Source organism: Pan paniscus, chromosome X (assembly GCF_029289425.2).
Source record: "Pan paniscus chromosome X, NHGRI_mPanPan1-v2.0_pri, whole genome shotgun sequence".
Taxonomy (NCBI): Eukaryota; Metazoa; Chordata; class Mammalia; order Primates; family Hominidae; genus Pan; species Pan paniscus.
The window spans coordinates 94,246,901-94,266,767 of record NC_073272.2 but is presented as its reverse complement, the minus strand read 5'-3'; the positions used below and the strand labels follow the sequence as shown (position 1 = coordinate 94,266,767).

At 34.2% G+C, this 19,867-nt stretch overlaps 1 pseudogene; it reads left to right on the top strand.

The window, feature by feature from the left end:
- Positions 1–10,350: 10,350 nt before the first annotated feature.
- On the top strand, positions 10,351–11,193 carry LOC112438445 (bifunctional phosphoribosylaminoimidazole carboxylase/phosphoribosylaminoimidazole succinocarboxamide synthetase-like; annotated as a pseudogene).
- Positions 11,194–19,867: the final 8,674 nt, after the last annotated feature.

The following is a 19,867-nucleotide window of genomic DNA, read 5'->3' as shown; positions in this document are numbered from 1 at the left end:
GCAATTAGAAATTGGCTGTCTGCAACATAAAAGCGGGCCCTCACCAGAACCTGATTACATTGGCACCTTAATCCCAAGTTTCTAGCATCTGGAACTATAAGAAATATATTTCTGATGTTTATAATACATCCAGTATATAGTAATTTGTTATAGCAACATTATCTAAGACAGAATTTGGTACTAAGAAATGATAGTGCTGCTGCAACAAATACCAAAAAATATGAAAGTGGCTTTGGAAATGGGTAAGTGGTAGAGGCTTAAAGAGTTTAAGGTACACGGTAGAGAAAGCCTAGATTGCTGGTGAACAAAGTTTTAAAGGTAATTCTAATGAAAGCTCAGAAAGAAAAGAGGAGATGTGTAAAGAAGTTTCTATTTTCTGAGAGAATGCCTAAGTGATCATGAACAGAATGTTAGGAAAAATATGAAAACTAAAGGCTATTTTGATGAGGTCTCAGTCATAAATGAGAAACATATTATTGGAAACTGGAGGAAAAGTAACAGTTGTTAAGAAGCGGCAAATAACTTTGCTGAATTACATTTGTGTTCTAGTATTTTGTGAAAGATAGTACTTGTGAGTGATGATATTGGGTATTTAGCTGAGGTGATCTCTAAGCAAAGTTTTGAAGAAGTGGTTTGGTTCCTCCTGACTACTTATAGTAAAATGTGAGGAGAGAGAAAGGAAGATGGAATTGTTAAGCAAAAAGAAACCAGAACTTAAAGATTTGGAAAATTCTCAGCCTATTCATACTGCAAAAAAAAAAAGACAGTGAGAGAGAGAAAGAATATTTGGAAAGGAACACTAAAGTGTTGTTAAGCAATTGTTTGAAATATATATATATATGCGTGTGTGTATGTGTATATATGTGTGTGTGTGTGTATATATATATATATATATATATATGAACTGTAGATTTAATGAATCACCTCAACAAAACCTAGGAATAATAATGGGATTATAGCAGCAGAAATCAGCAGAAATATTTTTAGTTAAGACTAAAGGGAACAGAGAAAATTGGACAAAATGAAGGAAGATCTTCAGACTTCTTAGACTGTGCAGGACTGGACTAAAAAACTATTTATCTATAAGCACATGTTATTCTTTATGACAAGAGAAGGACCTGAACAGCATTCAAGGATCATCAGGGCTGCCACTCCCACTATATGCTAAGAGTGCGCAATCCTCGCAGGGAGGGGAAGGGCTGCCTCCACCTTGATTTCAAAGTGTAAGACCAACACTCAGCAGAGTCATAGGGATGGGGCCACTTGGTGTTGCCCTGATAGTATAACCCCTATCCTAATAGAGAACTACAGCGTGGGTGGGTCCACAACAAAGAACATCAAATTAGAGACAGCTCTCTATCAATCTGTGTGGGTGGCATTGCTATCCAGTGGGTCCAGAAGGCAGGACTGCTGCTCCACAGGGTCTGGAAGGTAAAGAATTGAGCCAGAGAGGATTATTTTTGAGACTTAATGTCTTACGGAGTTTGCCTTACTAAATGTTGGACTTGCTTGGAATCTGTCACCCCTTCCTTCCCTATTTCTCATTTTTGGAATGGGAATGACTAATCAATGCCTGTTCTACCGTTGTATTTTGGAAGCGTATAACTTGCTTGGTTTCATGGTTAGAGAGGAATTTTACCTCAGGCTGAATCATATCTTGAATCATACTCATATCTGATCTAAATATTTTGATGAGACTTTGAACTTTGATGAGACTTTTGGGCTTTAGAGTTGACACTGTAATGAGTTAATACTTGAGATTTTTGGGAAGGAATAAATGTATTTTGCGTGTGAGAAAGGCATGTATTTGTCAGAAGGAGGCAAAGCACAATAAAATGAGGTATGTCTGGAGCCTCAATGTTCAAAATGTCTGCTAGATGAATCTAAAGACATAATAGCAGAAATCACTATAGGTACAAATTTTGCTCACAAGGCTATATGGCTATTTAAGTAGAAGGAAACTGGAAGTAGGAGCCACTGACATATTTTGATAGTCTGCACATATATCACATAAATTGAGCATAAAAATTGATGAAGTTAATCTATTCTGTTGAATGAAGATTTATTCATTATATTCTTTATTTCATCGTGGGTTGCTTTCTACAAAAATACTTAAAGGTCAGGAGTTCTAGTTCCTTCTATGCCTTTCTTTATCCAGGACGAAAACAAATTGAGCTGATAGGGATTTTGAAAATCTGACATGTGAATTGTCTTATCGGAATTACTTATTAAGTCTCTGGTCTAATCACTCTGTGATCCAGTTATTATGGTTGACTTGTTAACTATTATTGGATGACTACATAATGTGATATAATAATTGATAGCTTGACAACCCAACTACAAAATGGTTTACCAAGTGGCCTCCAAAGTCGTGGTATATATTTTGTAAATTTTGGTCATGTGGTATGTAGATTGTTTGTAAAGTAGAACTTATGATTAAAATAAATGAAAGGATTAATTTTCTTAAAATTAAGTTTGCTTGTGTTTATAAGCACAGTGCTTCCAATCATACTCTCATTACCCAACACTAAATGATAGAGGATCTATGGTGCTATATAAAATTTTATATCTCTATTTGGTGCAATTTTTTAAATGTCAATATTTATTTTTTTAATAAAATTTTATTCCAGTAAGTAGTAAAATAAGTCACTTGTTTTCTTAGTTTTCTACTCTTAAAATAAGATTTGCTATTTCTTAATAAGAAATTATTATTGAGAGTTACTTGTATGTTTCCCTAAAAGAATGCCTATTTCTCATCATCATTATTAGAACTGAACAATTTAGGGGCCCTTACTGTGGAAATGAATCAGTTCTAATTGTAATTAGTGAACAAAAAAATTCAAAATTCCATTTTGATGGAAGAAAAATAATTCTGATGACTACTGCTCAATGTCTTCTAGTTAAGTGTCTTAGATATGTTTAATTAAATGTGGCTGAAATGTTTCTGAATGGGAAGTAGCAACAGTTAAACTATTGACTGATATTCATGAAAATTCATCTGGAAGACGTTCTATTCCTAATAAATGAACAAACACATAGTTGCCGACATTTTTAGAGCACTAACTGCTTAAATTTTCAAAAATAATACTTATTTTTTAGGAAACATTATTCAACAAGCTCACCATTTAGAGATACCTTTTTTCCATAAATAGATTTATGTTTCATAAAATGAAATTATAATATACATTGTTTGCAGAAGTGTTCATTTATTATCACATATACATTTTCACATGTTATTAAATATTCTACCTCACCATTTGAATGGCTATATGGTAGCTTATTGCATAGCTATACATAAATGTATTTATTTATTTTACATAATTAAGTATTTTCTAGTAAAAAATTACAGTATTATAAACAACATTGCAATATACATTCTTGAAGATAGAGCCATGATGAGTTCAATGTGATAAATTTCTAGAATCGGATTGCTCACTTGAAAAGGTGTATGTGATTTTAATATTATACAGACATGCACACACATACAATTAATAGCCAAATCTCCAGGGAAGTTGTTAGCATTACACTCCCTTTAGATAATGAGAATGTCTAATTTCTCACTTCCTTCACATCACCAGGTTTTAACGTTCTCCTTAATCTTTACCAATTAGTTATTTTTAATTTTTCACTATCTTAATTGTAATTTTTTGGTTATTTGGAGTTGGTCTTTTTTGTGTTTATCAGTCACTTTTATTTATCTTTTTGTGAGTTAACAGTGAACACCTGTTTCCAATATTTTCTACTAAAATATTTATCATTTGAGTTGTTTCTCATTGAAATATTTAATCTAGAATGTATTTTTGTATAAGCTACATAACAGAAACTTAATTTGTCTCAAATTTATGACAAGTAATCTTTAATATGCAACTAAGATGTTTGCCTTAGTGAGTAAGAAACAAAAGACTTTATGTCAATATGGATATTTAAATAATATGAAATATGAAATGCAGTTTATTAAAGTGCCATTTTAGTTAATATGTAGTGACGCCCATATCCTCCACTGCTTTTAAAATATCTTCCTACAATATCCCATCAACACTTTTAAATGACTGATACTACACAGTTAATTCAATTTAAACTTCTCTAACCCAAGTAGGAGTTTATCATGTTACTGGCACAGAAATTTTTCTGTAATAGGACTTTTGCTAGTATTGAAAAATTAACCCTGGAATTATATTTACTTTGTACCTCCAAAAACCATACAGCTTCAATAATAATGCTGTAGTCATTGTGCCAAACAAAAACAAAAAGAATAAAAAAAAATAGTTTCTGAAAAGTTTTCACTGACATGCAAGCTTGTCCAGAACTAGACTGCTAATTTCAGTAACTTAATTCTGATGATTTTATCTTTTTTTTTAATTTTTTTTTTGAGATGGAGTCTCGCTCTCACTCTGTCACCCAGGCTGGAGTGCAGTGGCATGATCTCTCCTCACTGCAATCTCCACCTCCCAGGTTCAAGCAATTCTCCTGCCTCAGCCTCCCGAGTAGCTGGGACTACAGGCACGTGCCACTGCACCTGGGTAATTTTTTTTTTTTTTTTTTTTTTTTGTATTTTTAGTAGAGACGGACTTTCACTGTGTTAGCTAGGATGGTCTTGATCTCCTGATCTCGTGATCTGCCCGCTTCAGCCTCCCAAAATGATGGGATTACAGGCGTGAGCCAATTCTGATGATTTTGTCTTAATGAAGTAAATGGTATGTCTTTGATTATGGTATTTTACAAAAACTCCAAATGAATTAAATGGGATAGAAATTTGTGAAAAAGTTAGCTTTTGTTAGTATACTGCATGGTCTTGAATAGGATAGGATTTTAGCAAAATTGTCAAATTATTGGATAGACGATGCTTGCACTTTTTATTTTACTCTTTTACTACCATGATGGCTGATTTCATAACAAATTGTGCAAAGCATACTCTTTCTGCAAAACCATAAGGAAGAGGTCTACCAAGTATAGTACTTACTTTGGAGATAAAAATAATACCAATATCAATAACAATGTTGTGGATTAAAAAATACTTGTAGAACCAACCATGTATTTCAAGAGTTAGAGGTGCTATAATAATATTTGTAGTATACAGTTTGAATAAAAAACTAAAAGTGGTTGCCAGGGTGCTAATTAACAAGTAGCTTATGGTTTCTCCACAAAAGATAGAGCCTAAGGGCTAAAAGATTGTCAGAGGGTAAACATGTTCTGTTGAATCAACTAGTTGATGAAAGAGCTACGGTGAGTCTTTTAAACAGGAGATATTTTCTGATCCAAGTATCTTTATATCATACATATCTCCAACGTGCCATATACGCTTAATGTTAAAATTCAGTTTCCTTTGAAACTTGGGAGGTAGTCAGGATTTTACATAAAATCAATTATATTCACCATGCAGAGAAAGTAATTTATTCCCCCAGTGCTGTTTTGCTCTAGTCAATGAAAATATTTGCATATAGAATGAAACAATGCATTCAAGTTTAAATGTGTGTTTGATGTTGCCACTTTGAGAGAAGTTATACCTTAATTCAATTGTATATATGAATTTGGGTTTACAGATGTGAATTCTAAAGAAAAAGTCTTTAAAAAATATTTTATATCCAACATTTCTAGTTATCTTAAACATGTAGGTGAATGTGACAAGCAAACATTAAGGCGGGCCCATTGAGCTCCAGCTCCTTATGTCCACATTCTAATATAACTTTTTGTTTGTTAGCAGAACCTGTGACTTTCACCTAACAAATAGAGAATGGTGAGGTGATGGTATGTCATGCCTGTAATTGTATTACATTTTGTAATTCTGTGTGTTGCTAGCAGACTTGCTTTCTCCCTGTGTTGCTGCTTTTAAAGAAGCAATCTGCCATGAATTCTAAAATTGCAAGGAAGTATGTTTTTACAATAATATGAGGTAGGTTGGAAGCAGTTCTTTCCCCCATCAAGCTCTGATAAATACTCATCCTGGGCTGACACCATGATTTCCAGCCCTGTGAGACCCTAACGAGGCATCCCAGATAAGCCATGTCAGAGGGACTAGACCACAGAAAGCATGCAATAATAAATGTGTCTCGTCTTAAGCTTCTTAGTTTATGATAATTTGTTACACAGCATAGAAAACTAATACTGTGGGTCTGGTGCTTGTTAGCTAGCATATATTGAATATATAGATCACTATGACAAATAATGCAGTATTTGGGGGAATAAAGGTATTTTGGCTAAAAGTGCTTTCTAAAAGGAATAGCTGTCTTGTGAAAAAATATTTCCTAATTGATCACTTAAAATTTTTAATGGACAGAATTTTTTATTTTATTCTCTGCATAGCAGGAAAACAAAGTTTTAACACCTACCTACAGCATAATTTTAACTTCTTAAACTTATTTTGATAAATATTGCCTTTCAGAGATCATTATACCTTCACAAGATATTTTAAAAGATGATTCTCAACCATTTAAATGTAAACTCCAGTGGCTTTTGTAAGAATCACACAGCATTTTAAAATATAAATAAATGTAGGACACAGATGATTGTATATATTTTTTAAGACTATATGAAGGCGAGTTTTAAGAATATTCAAGTCACATGCTTCATGAATAAAAACTTCAAAAAACAAAAACAAACTGTACTCTGTAAAATTATAAAATAATGAATTTACTGTTAATAGCTTTATAAAACACACTGCACATTCAATTACATGTTGTCATGATTTTGAAATATTTTCAAAGGCAATGTATGAGTTACATAAGAAATCGCTTTTCATACTTAAATCTTATTTTTATTCAGCAATGGTGCTATCCAGCTTATCAGTTTCTATTCCTTCTCTATTTCTAGTCTTCCTTCTCTATTTCTATTTCTGACACCCTAACTGTTAAAAAAATTGTATACAATCTCAGAAGGAAAAAGTTTGTCATGATTAAAAGAAGTATAATGATGTTGGAAGACAACTGCAACAAAAGAGAGATTCCTTTAATACTGTCAATATCATCAAAATAATTGTATTAATAAAATACATTGCCCATGTGTTTTAACATTAAGCTTAAAGTTATATTAAATCACATTTTTATCTCATATAATATTTTAGTATCTCCATGAAGTAGTTTTAGTGCTATCCCCATTGTATACTTGAGAAAACCATATATTTCCTGACGTTTCAGTGCAGGAAAACATATCTGATTGAAATGCTGGTGTTCAAAATGCCCTTACAGAATTATATCCACAATATCACAACCACCGCTAAATTTATTTCATTATAACTGGAAAAATTATCTTAAGTGGAAAGTTATTTGGTTTCAATTTAATTTAACTTATATCTCAGCTAGTTCATTTACTGACTGTGTGACTTTGAGTAAAAGCAATAACAACAACAAAAATGTTTGCAGAGTACTTCCAGGCACTGTTCTAAGTTCTTTACATATGTTAACTCAGTCTTCACAACAAATACATAAAATACCGTATATATTTTTCGTCATCTTCATTTTGTAGACAAGAAACTGATGCACAGTGGAGTTAAGTAATTTGTTCAATGTGATAAATCCAATAAAGAACAGAAATTTGACTTCTGTCTAACTCCAAAAGCTATTGTAATTTAAGATTATGCTTTATCACTGTGGACCTTAATTATCTCAACTATAAGATTTGGATGACAATTCTCCATTAACTATTTGAGGATAGGGGCCATATCTTTAAAATAGTAGTTTGAACAATGATAGTAATTTTACTCGACCTTAAAATAGTAAGTGTTGCCCTTCGGAGAGGAAAAAGATAGAGGGAAGAGAAGCTTCAAGAGGGTACAGGCAGCACCTCCTCAGGATTAGGAGCAGAAAGCTTAGTTGCCACATGCTGAAGATCTGACAGCAGATATATTGCCTAGAGAGAAATTCTGAGATGGAGAGAGATGTAAAAATGTTGACTTATCAATGCTTAACTGAACCTGCTACATCTTCTTGCAGTTAACAATTTCCATTTTCCTTTCTGGGGGTGATTTGGTTGGTGAGTAGGATATCAACAAAGTATTCTGCACTACAAAAGAAGAGCATAGTGCTTCAGAAATCCTAATGTAAAAATATGCCTTCTCCCATCTTTTAAAAAAATTATTATTTTGCGTTCCTCTCAGCCAAAAAAGCAGTCTTCTTTCTGCTGGCTTCCTTAGTAGAATGTTGATAAGAGCTCCATAAAATACTTGATTGAAGAATTACCTGAAAGATGACTTTGTACCCATTGTAAATATGGGAAAATATTTTTTAAAATTGAGATTTCTGCCTTTCTTCCTAGTATGGTCACAACCCTCAGCCCACTCAGGATAATGGCAACAACAGAGGTATTGAACATTGGGAAAAAAGTGTATGAGGGTAAAACAACGCATGTCTATGAATTATAGATAGTCCAGGACAAGTCCTCCTACAGTCCAAGGACCAGATTATAGCTGGAAATGCAGCATAATTTTAACTTCTTAAACTTATGCTGCTAGAAACAATCAATTGACAAATAAGATCCCATTTGTCAATTTTGGCTTCTGTTGCCATTTCTTTTGGTGTTTTAGTCATGGAGTCTTTGCCCATGCCTATGTCCTGAATGGTATTGCCTAAGTTTTCTTCTAGGGTTTTTATGGTTTTAGGTCTTACATTTAAGTCTTTAATCCATCTTGAGTTAATTTTTGTATAAGGTGTAAGCAAGGGGTCCAGTCTCAGTTGTCTGCATATGGCTAGCCAGTTTTCCCAACACCACTTATTAAATAGGGAATCCTTTCCCCATTGCTTGTCTTTGTCAGATTTGTCAAAGATCAGATGGTTGTAGATGTGTGGCATTATTTCTGAGGCTTTCTTTCTGTTCCATTGGTCTATATATCTGTTTTGGTACCAGTACCATGCTGTTTTGGTTACTGTAGCCTTATAGCATAGTTTGAAGTCAGGTAGCATGATGCCTCCAGCTTTGTTCTTTTTGCTTAGGATTGTCTTGGCTATGTGGGCTCTTTTCCAGTTCCATATGAAATTTAAGGTAGGTTTTTCCAATTCTGTGAAGAAAGTCAATGATAGCTTGATAGGGATAACATTGAATCTTTAAATTATTTTGGGCAGCATGGCGATTTTCATGATATTGATTCTTCCTATCCATGAGCATGGAATGTTTTTCCATTTTTTTGTGTCCTCTCTTAATTCCTTGAGCAGTGGTTTGCAGTTCCCCTTGAAGAGGTCCTTAACATCCCTGGTAAGTTCCATTCCTAGGTATTTTATTGTCTTTGTAGCAATGATGAATGGGAGTTCACTCATGGATGGCTCTCTGTTTGTCTATTATTGGTGTATAGGAATGTTTGTGATATTTGCACATTGATTTTGTATCCTGAGACTTTGCTGAAGTTGCTTATCAGCTTAAGGAGATTTTGGGCTGAGACAATGGGGTTTTCTAGATATAAAATCATGTCATCTGCAAACAGAGACAATTTAACTTCCTCTCTTCCTGTTTGAATACGTTTATTTCTTTCTCTTGCCTGATTGCCCTGGCCAGAACTTCCAATACTATGTTGATTAGGAATGGTGAGAGAGGGCATCTTTGTCTTGCAGTGGTTTTTAAAGGGAATGCTTCCAGCTTTTTCCCATTCAGTATGATATTGACTTTGGGCTTGTCATAAATAGCTCTTATTATTTTGAGATATGTTCCAGCAATACCTAGTTTATTGAGAGTTTTTAGTATGAAGGGGTGTTGAATTTTATAGAAGGTCTTTTTTGCATCTCTTGATATAATTATGTGGCTTTTGTCATTGGTTCTGTTTATGTGATGGATTACGTTTATTGCTTTGCATATGTTGAACAAGCCTTGCATCCCAGGGATGAAGCCGACTTGATCATGGTCGATAAACTTTTTGATGTGCTGCTGTATTTGGTTTGACAGTATTTTATTGAGGATTTTCACATCAATGTTCGTCAGGGATATTGGCTTGAATTTTTCTTTATTTGTTGTGTCTCTGCCAGGTTTTGGTATCAGGATGATGCTGGCCTCATAAAATGAGTTTGGGAGAAGTCTCTCTTTTTCTGTTGTTTGGAATAGTTTCAGAAGGAATGGTACTATCTCCTCTTTGTACCTCTGGTAGAATTCGGCTATGAATCCATCTGGTCCTGGGCTTTTTTTCATTGGTAGGCTATTAATTACTGCCTCAATTTCAGAACTGGTTATTGGTCTATTCATGGATTTGACTTCTTCCTGGCTTAGTCTTGGGAGGGTGTATATGTCTAGGAATTTATCCATTTCTTCTAGATGTTCTAGTTTATCTGCATAGAGGTGTTTGTAGTATTCTCTGATGATAGTTTGTATTTCTGTGGGATCATTGGCAATATCCTCTTTATCATTTTTTATTGGGTCTATTTGATTCTTACAGTGGAGATGTTTTTCAAGGATGATGCCAATAATGACCCATGGTGGCCTGAAGAATAGCTAATTGTTGCAAAATTTTGCTTCTTTGGATTTGCTATAGGCCATACAGAAGTGGATATCATGAATCATGCTACACAGGCTATTTTTTAAATACTGGAGAAATCCTGGTTGCCCCAGAACTCTACACTGGTTGGAATGAAGACTACATTTGGTGTTGATGTAACCATCCAGTAAATTGTTCTTGCTGGTATTATTGATAATGATTTTTGGGGACTCTGGCCATCAGGGGATTGAAGCCAACAGAAAGACAAACTGTTGTATTGCATCCTCAAAGAAGTAAATTTTAAAGGGCTCCTAATGGTAAAAAAAAAAAAAAATTGGAGTGGGTTGCAGAGAGAATTGTCGCTTTAAAAAAATCAGAAGGCCTATGGAAATTTTGGAATTCCATGTGAACTTTGAGCAACATCCGCACATAATGGACGAGATGAAACTCTGAAGAGTAAAGCTGAATATAAAGGGAATAGCATTTATACTGTATTTGTGGCAGTGGCAAGTGGAAAAAATGGTTTGGGACCAGTAATGTATGGCAGCTCTACATATCCAGTCATTAGCTGTGTTCTTCTTAAACTAGTCTGGAGAACTTAGGATGTGTGATCTTCTCTTCAACTACCCAATGGTCCCAGTGGTCTTGCCTGTTAAACCATATTTTCTCCAGAAGGATCAGCTCATATTGCTGCTCAGATATTTGGAATAAATAAGCATTAGACATGGGGAGAACTGCAAGGAATCATTTTGAACACATGGATTCTCTTGAAGCAGGCCCACAAGAAAATTAGAGAATGTAATTTATAAGAAAGAACATCATTGTGTTTCTTATAGAGAAAAGTATAAATTTCTAATTTAGCTGCAAAAAAAATCAAGCAAGATAAAAAGGTGATTTTAAATTAGAGAACACAAATGAAATACATTAGTGAATAAATGCTTCTCTAGATCCATATTAATAAATATGAACACCTAATTCCTAAAAAAAGAAAATATTCTATATGGGTATTTCATTTATCACAGTGTCTGTATTAGTCCATTCTCATGCTACTATCAAGAACTGCTGGGGAATGGGTAATTTATAAAGGAAATAGGTTTAATTAACTCACAATTTCACATGGCTGGGGAGACCTCAGGAAACTTACAATCATAGTGGAAAGAGAGGCAAACATGCCTTCTTTACATGATGGCAGAAAGGAGAAGTGCACAGCAAAAGGGGGAGAAGTCTATTATAAAACCATCAGATCTTGTGAGAACTCACTCATTCTCGTGAGAACAGCATGAGGGTAACTGCACCAATGATTCAGTTACATTCCACTGGGTCCCTCCCACAACACATGGGGATTATAAGATTACAACTTAAGATGAGATTTTGGTGTGGATGCAGCCAAACCAAATCATTCTGCCCCTGGCTCCTCCCATATCTCATGTCCTCACATTTTAAAACACAATCATGTCTTTCCATCAGTCCTCCAAAGTCTTAACTCATTCCAGCACTAACCCAAAAGTTCAAGTCCAAGATCTCATCTAAGACAAGGCAAGTCCCATCCACCTATTAGCCTTTAACATGAAAAGGAAGTTAGTTACTTCCTACATACAGTGGGGGTACAGGCATTGGGTAAATACACCCATTCCAAACAGTAGTAATTAGCAAAAACAGAAGGGGCTACAAGCCCCATGCAAGTCCTAAATCCAGTAGGGCAATTATTAAAACTTCAAGTTCCAAAATGATCTCCTTCAACTTCATGTCTCACATCTGATGCAGGAGGTGGGCTCCCAAGGCCTTGGACAACTTCACCCTGTGGCTTTGCAGGGTACAGGCCCCTCCTGGAAGCTTTCACAGGCTGGCATTGAGTGTCTGTGGCTTTTCCAGGTGCAAGGTACAAGCTTTTGGTGTATCTACCATTCTGGGGTCTGGAGGACAGTGGCCCAGTTGGGACTCTGTGTGGGGACTCCAACCCCACATTCCCCTTCCACACTGCCTTACCAGAGGTTCTCCATGAGGGCTCCACCTCTGCAACAAACTTCTTCTTGGACATCCAGGAATTTCCATACATCCTCTAAAATCTAGGTGGAGGTTCCCAAACCTCAATTTTTGACTTCTGTGCACCCACAGGCCCAATACCACGTACAAGCTGCCATGGCTTTGGGCTTACACACTTTGAAGCAACAGGCAGAGCTGTATGTTGGCCCCTTTTAGCCATGGCTGAGATGCAGGGCACCAAGTATCAAGACTGCACAAAGCATCAAGGCCCTGGGCCTGGCCCATAAAACCATTTTTTCCTCCTAGGCCTCTGGGCCTGTGATAGACGGGGCTTCTTTGAAGATCTCTGACATGCCCCGGAAACATTATCCCCATTGTTTTGACAATTAACATTTGACCCTTTGTTACTTATGCAAATTTCTGCAGCCAGCTTGAGTTTCTCCTCAGAAAATTGGAGAAATTTTTTTTCTTTTTTATCACATCACCAGGATGCAAATTTTCCAAACTTTTATGCTCTGCTTCCCTATCAAACATAATTTCCAGTTCCGAACCATATCTTTGTTAATACATAAAACTGAATGCTTTTAACAGCACTCAAGTGACCTCTTGAACATTTTGCTGTGAAGTTTTTCCTCCCAGATATTGTAAATCATCTGTCTCAAGTTCAAAGTTCCACAGATCTCTGGGGCAGGGGCAAAATGCCACCAGTCTCTTTGCTAAAGCATAGCAAAAGTCACCTTTATTCTAGTTTCCAACATGTTCCTCCCTCTGAGACCACCTCAGCTTGGACATCATTGTCCATATCACTATCATCATTTTGGTCAAAGCCATTCAACAAGTCTCCAGGAAGTTCCAAACTTTCCCACGTCTTCTTGTCTTCCTCTGAGCCCTTCAAACTGTTCCAACCTCTGCCTGTTACCCAGTTCCAAAGTTGTTTTCACATTTTTGAGTATCCTTATAGGAGTGCCCCACTACCTTGTGGTAACAATTTATTGTATTAGTCTGTTCTCATGCTGCTATAAAGTACTGTCTGGCACTGGGTAATTCATAAAGAAAAGAGGCATAATTGACTCATGGTTTGTCATGGCTGGGGAGGTCTCAGGAAACTTACAATTATGGCAAAAGAGGAAGCAATCATATTCTTCTTCACATGAAGACAGGAAGAAGAGGTGCCTAGTACAAGTGGAAAAAGCCCCTTATAAAACCATTCTGTCTCACGAGAATCACTCACTATCATGAGAACAGGATGAGGGTAACCATCCCCAGGATTCAATTACCTCCTACTGTGTCCTTTCAACGACACGTGGGGATTATGGGAACTACAATTCAAGATTCGGAAGGTCACACAGGCAAACCATATCACTATCTAAACAATAAAAACCACCTTGCAAAATCAGTTTGACCAAAAATTCATTTATAACAAGTGTTCAGATTACACATCATTTATATTACTTCCTCCTGAAGATTAAACATGAAATTTATAGGTGGCTTAGAATCTTTGTTTCCAGAAAAAAAAATATTAATAATATAATTTCTTTTGATAAAATAACACCAATAAGGTATAATCAATCATGGTGAAATAATCCTTTCTATAATGCTAAAAAAGTAATTTAATATTGCAATAGACGTCAATATACTGTATCTCAAAAGCACAAGCCATATTTCAAACTCAACACAAAATTGAATCTATATCAATTTTTGCTAAAAAAATATAAAGCTTTGGTAAATACAGAATCTATTTTCCTTTATTTAAATATATGTTAGTTAACGTATCCAGGATATAGACTGACAGGTAAGACAGATGATAGATGTAAATACAGATGTGGGTCTCTCTCTCTCTCTCTCTAGATATATATATATAATATATATAATACTCTTTTTAAATATGTATTCTAAATAGAGTTTTATTTTAAAGACAAAGAAGGCTTTGTTTGTACCATTAAAATCATTTTTGCAATAGCTTTTTGCAAATTTGGAAGTGAAAGATTGAGATAAATCATAGTCACCTTTAGATGGAGCTGTTTCTCCTTAGAAATAATGGCTCAGGCACATTTTATTTGACTAATCAGAAAAATAAGAATACTTTTTATAATGCTATAAAGCAGTAATGGATTTTTTAAAAACATTTATTCTCAGCACAGCTAAAACAGAAAATAATAAAAAAAATCCACTTCAAACTTGCTCATGTTCTCACCAGACTCTAAAGAAATTTAGTCTAAATTAAAACCAACTCACAGTGCTGTTTGATACATACACAAGTCAGTTTCAGGGATGATATGATTCTGACGATTGTGAAGCTTTTATAGAGTAAATGGTAGAAAGTGCTGTAAAGTGTCATGGTTGACATCTAGAAGTTAATAAAGTTATCTATTTCAATTTCTTAGTTTGAAAGAGCTCTCAAGAAATAATGCCATAATTTTAAAGAGACAAAACAAATCTCAGTGATTGCTTTTTAAAGGCATAAGTATACATTTAGGAAATAACATGATTGTTGGCAAACTGATTATTAGGTGAGGAAGACAAAACTTAAAACTCAATGAGGACGAAAAACGTAGAAACAAACATGGGCAAATTGTGAGCAGTTATTTAAAGGCTTAAAGCTAATTATGTGTTAATTACCTTCAGTCATTTTAGAAAGACTGACATTCCTGAAGAGGCTACATTAGGAACAGTATTGTGGATATTTCTTTATTTTGTTTCCCCATTGTACAAATGGTAAAAGAAGCATGTACAATAAACTATTATAGCAGATTCGTATTTGATATTTTTTTCTACGTAAAATAGAAGTGTTTTCCAAGCAAAGCGTGATATTTTCTAAATATATTTATTTCTTTCCCTGAGGATATAAAATAGACATACATATATGCATGTGCATATACATACATGGAAGCACACAAGGGTCAGGAAAGATTTATGGAATATTGTTGAGCAATATGATCTGACCTCTGTTTAGAAGAAAACCCTGGTAGCACTGTACAGTTTAACCAGACTGAAGAAATGCTATAAACAGCAAAATTCTTTCAGATACTGTTGTAAATGAGAGGTCATGAATGTCTGATTTAGTGAATAGTGAATAAAAATTTTTAAAAAAGAGAGAGAGAGAGAAACAGGCATAAGAGGCATTATTGAGGTAAGAACTGTTATGTATACACTGAGTTGGTAATCGATCATCTGTGAGTAGAATTAATAATGACAAATATAAGTAGTCTATTTGTATTGTTTGAGCTAAGTAATACATCAAAGAATACATTGCAGAAAGATAAATTTTGAAGAAAATTGTTTTATAATGTAAGGGTCTGAGGGCAAACATAATAATCTTATATTGTGTTGTTTATTATAGGTTTCTAACACAATTGAATAGAATTAGAACCAAACAAACTGTTTCTGTGATCTTCACAGTTAAGGCCAAAACCAGAAGCATTTGAATTTGACATAGAGAAAATTTCTTATTCAAAGAAGCCTCAGCATTTTCACTAAAATAAATAAATAAATAAATAAAAATTAACAAGCTTTAGGTAACCATCCTGCTATTTCTATGTTTCTCATATTTCTTTAGCAACCTACACCTTTATATATATACAAATATGTAATGGTAAAGTCACCTGATTCCAATGGATATTAAACTTTATATGCTAATAATTTTTCAGTTTAAATGCTCTTCTGTTTGCCTTCTATTTCTAAACCTACTTTAAAAATAGACATACATCATTGTTGACTCATTTCACCCAGAATGAACATATTTATTATTAACAGCTCAATGTAAAGATATTCATGAAATCATATATCATCAAACACTACTTTATAATGAGATAAGTTTTATTTTACACACCACCAATCATTCTGTTGAATTTGTATTATAAAACATATATATTTTTTAAACTGAAGGTTTTCTCATACAAATTTTAGTCTCCAGTCATATGATATTACATTATTTGGATAGTAGGTGAAATAAAAATCAGTGATCTATATGTTATGTATTCATCTTGTTAGCTGTGAAAATCTGGGATAAATTTGTGAGAGTATTAAGATGTAATTACAGTCATAACAAAATAAGGTGTGCTTAAATCATCCTGCTTTTCTGGGAAATTTTTTAACATGTATACATAAATGGAGCATAAAGCCAATAAGAAACAAGGCCTGTTAATAGAAAAACCAAACTCTGTAATACATTTAAAGAGGTTTATTCCTAGCTAATATGACTGACCATGGCTCAGGGAACAGTCTCAAGAGGCCCTGAGAAAGTGTGCCTAAATAAGTTGGCTTAGAATTTGGTTTTATACAATTTAGGAAAATGGGAATTGTAGGTAAAATTAGAAAATTAATACATGGGAAGTGTACATTGGTACAACCTAAAGAGCATATTTTGAAGCTGAAGGGGGTTGTTTATGGGTTACAGGTGAATTCAAAGATTTTCTAATTGTCAATTGGTTGAGAAAGTTAAGTTTTGTCTAAGTACTTGAAGTAATTAGAAAGAAGATAAGGGAGATTGTGGAGGTTAAGGTTTTGTTATGTAGATGAAGTCTCATAGGTAGCAGCCTTCATAGGGAATAGTCGGTAAATGTCTCTTTTCAGAATTTAAGGGTGTCAGACTCTCATTTACTCTCTCCTAGATCTGGGAAAGGCGTAGAAAGGAAAGGCTTCCTGCATTAATGGAGATTCTCTACGTATGCAAATTTCACTAACAAAAATGGCTTTATAAGGCCATTTCAAAATACGTCAAAGAAATGTATTTTGGGGTACATTATTTTCATTTTTTTCAGGATATGCCATCTGCCAAATGATGCTGGACCAGAGTCAGGTCAGAAATTAGTATCTTATTGCTGCAAAAAGTCTGTTTTGTTAATCCTATGATCTCTGTTTTAATGGTAATGCTAGTCAGTTGAACCTAAAGTCCAAAAGGGAGGAGGTATAATAAGTTGTGCCCAACCTCCTTCCGATTATGTCTTACAATTCAAATTTTCAGGTTTCTCTGAGGTTCCCTTGGCCCAGAGGGGCCTGCTTAGTCAGTTAGGGAGACTAAGATTTTATTTTTGGATTACAGATTCATTTTCATTCTTATCTAGGGCACTCCTAAATACCACCTATCACACACTCCAATGCAGCTTAGGCTTAAAATTCAATAGGCATTCTATTCTACGTCCTTGTAAGCCTAAATCTAAAGCTTGAACTCCTGCTATTTTCTGGATAACCATATTTTGCAGGGACACAAAACAATAATTAGCACACTTAGGCTGGGATGGGTAGAAAAAAAATACATTGATTGATTCATTGAGTACAGGTCCTCTTGACAGAAGCTCCTTCCTGGATTGGTTTAAATATAACGACTTTCCTCATTTGTGAACACAGTCCAATCATAGTCCATTTCAATGTGTATTATTTCCTCTTGAGGAGAAGGAAACAGTTTTCTTTCGTTTTAGTAACTAATAATTTGAAAAAATATATAAACAGAGCATCTGGGTTTTCAACTGTCACACAAGTGGTTTGGTACCTTGGAAAGAAAGCAGAAAGGCTAAGGTTGCATTGGCAGGTTTGGGAGATGGAAGATGACTGGGAATCATTTATAATAGGACCTGGTTTGAGGACAACAAATTAGCATTAGGAATGATTACAAAAATAACTCAATTTAAATTAGAAGTAAATTTCAAAGAATTACAATTTTCATATGCCTACAAAGCCTAAGGTTAAGCATATGAAAAGATGTACCACATCATATGTCATCAGGGTCATTTAAATTAAAATAACCATGAGGTACTACTACATACCTATTAGAATGGCCAAAATCTAAAACTCTGGAAATATTAATATACAGAATAGTTTATGTTTGAACATAGGTTCAACTTAAAAACTGAGCTTTTTCCAATTTGCAATATTGCTTCTTATAAAGTTGTCCATTATTTCTGAGGCCAAAGCTACATATGATTTTCATAAAAATCCCTTTTTGAAATTAATTTTTATGCCCCCATATGTTCTGATACAGAAAGTCTTTGGATACGCTAAGACATGATGATTGACTACCTGGTTCTATTATGATTTTGTTGCTTCAGAACTATTTTTTATTCTTTTGGCCATTACTTGGAAATATACACACTTATTAATTTATATTAAATAATTTTGAGTTAGAATAAACATTATATACTCTGTAAAGTTGACTTTAACTACAAATAAAGTACTTTTTAAAATCGTCAGTATCAAGCAGAAAAAAATGTTTCCTCTACCTCTTATGTTCTGTAACTGGAGGACAGTGAATTAAACTGAAAAATAGAGATTAATGGGAGAAAAAGTTTTCTATGTATGTATACAGAAGTCAACCAAGAAGTAGGTGGTTCATTAAATAATTTAACTTAGAAGCTTGTATACCTAACTTAGCTGAAAATGGAAGGGTGCAAGAAAGGTTCTTACGGGAAGAACACGGATCCCTTTAGGGAAAAAATGGGATTTTAGGAGAACGAATGAAACAACATTTTTCTATACATAAATGAGTGGACTTTCCATATTCTTCAGGGTTATAAATCTCTTTAAATAAGGCTTTATGCAGGTTTATCCTTATTCTTTCTGTTGGGAGTAGGCTGTTCTTAAAGAGACTATATGGAAGCCTCATTTTCCAGAAGTTGAAGTTTTAGTTCTATAAGGGAAGCTCAAAAAGGGCTTCCTTTTGTATTTGTTGAATCTCAAATTTCTGCAGCCTAAAATAATTTTTATACCAACCCTGGGGTCCTGAATGGGTCCACACATTAGTATTAGGTGCTACTGGGATATAAAAAATTAATTGTAGATTCTGATTTAAAATATATAGCCTAAAAATATTTATTTAATTTAGTAAACACAATGTGTTCTCCTTATTATATGTCAGATACTATTTTAATAATGATATCATTATAATTTAATTATACTAAATTTTTATACATTTAATATATTTTTATACAATTAATTTAATTATAAACATAATTAATGCAACTACTTTGGATTTGGTAACATAGCATAGCATTTTCCCAGAAAAATCTTATGCAGTAGCAACTTTTAGTATTTGTAGTTGACAGATAAGGATACTGAAATATAGAAAAGAAGGTAATTTGCTAATGATCACATAACTAGCAAGTGTAGAGTAGCAATCAAAACGTTATGATTTGAATGTTCCCTCCAAAACTCACGTGGAAATTTAATTGTCAATGTAATTGAATTCAATGGTACGGCCTTGAAAAGGTGCCCAGGGCAGGCAGATTTATGCCATTATTGCAGGAGTGAGTTAGTTATTACAGTAGTTCAGGTTCCTTTTTCTCTTTGTCTCATGTATTGTCTATTTCTCTCTTAACTTTCAGCATGGAATGCCCCTCAGCAGATGCCAATACTATGCTCTTGGACTTCCTAGTTTCCAGAAGTTTGAGTAAAAATAGCTTATTTTCCTTATAAATTACCCAGTCTGTAGTATTCTGTTATAGCAGCAGAAAATGGTGTAAGACACAGACCCAGGAAGTTTGAATTGATAGTTGTGTGATACAATTT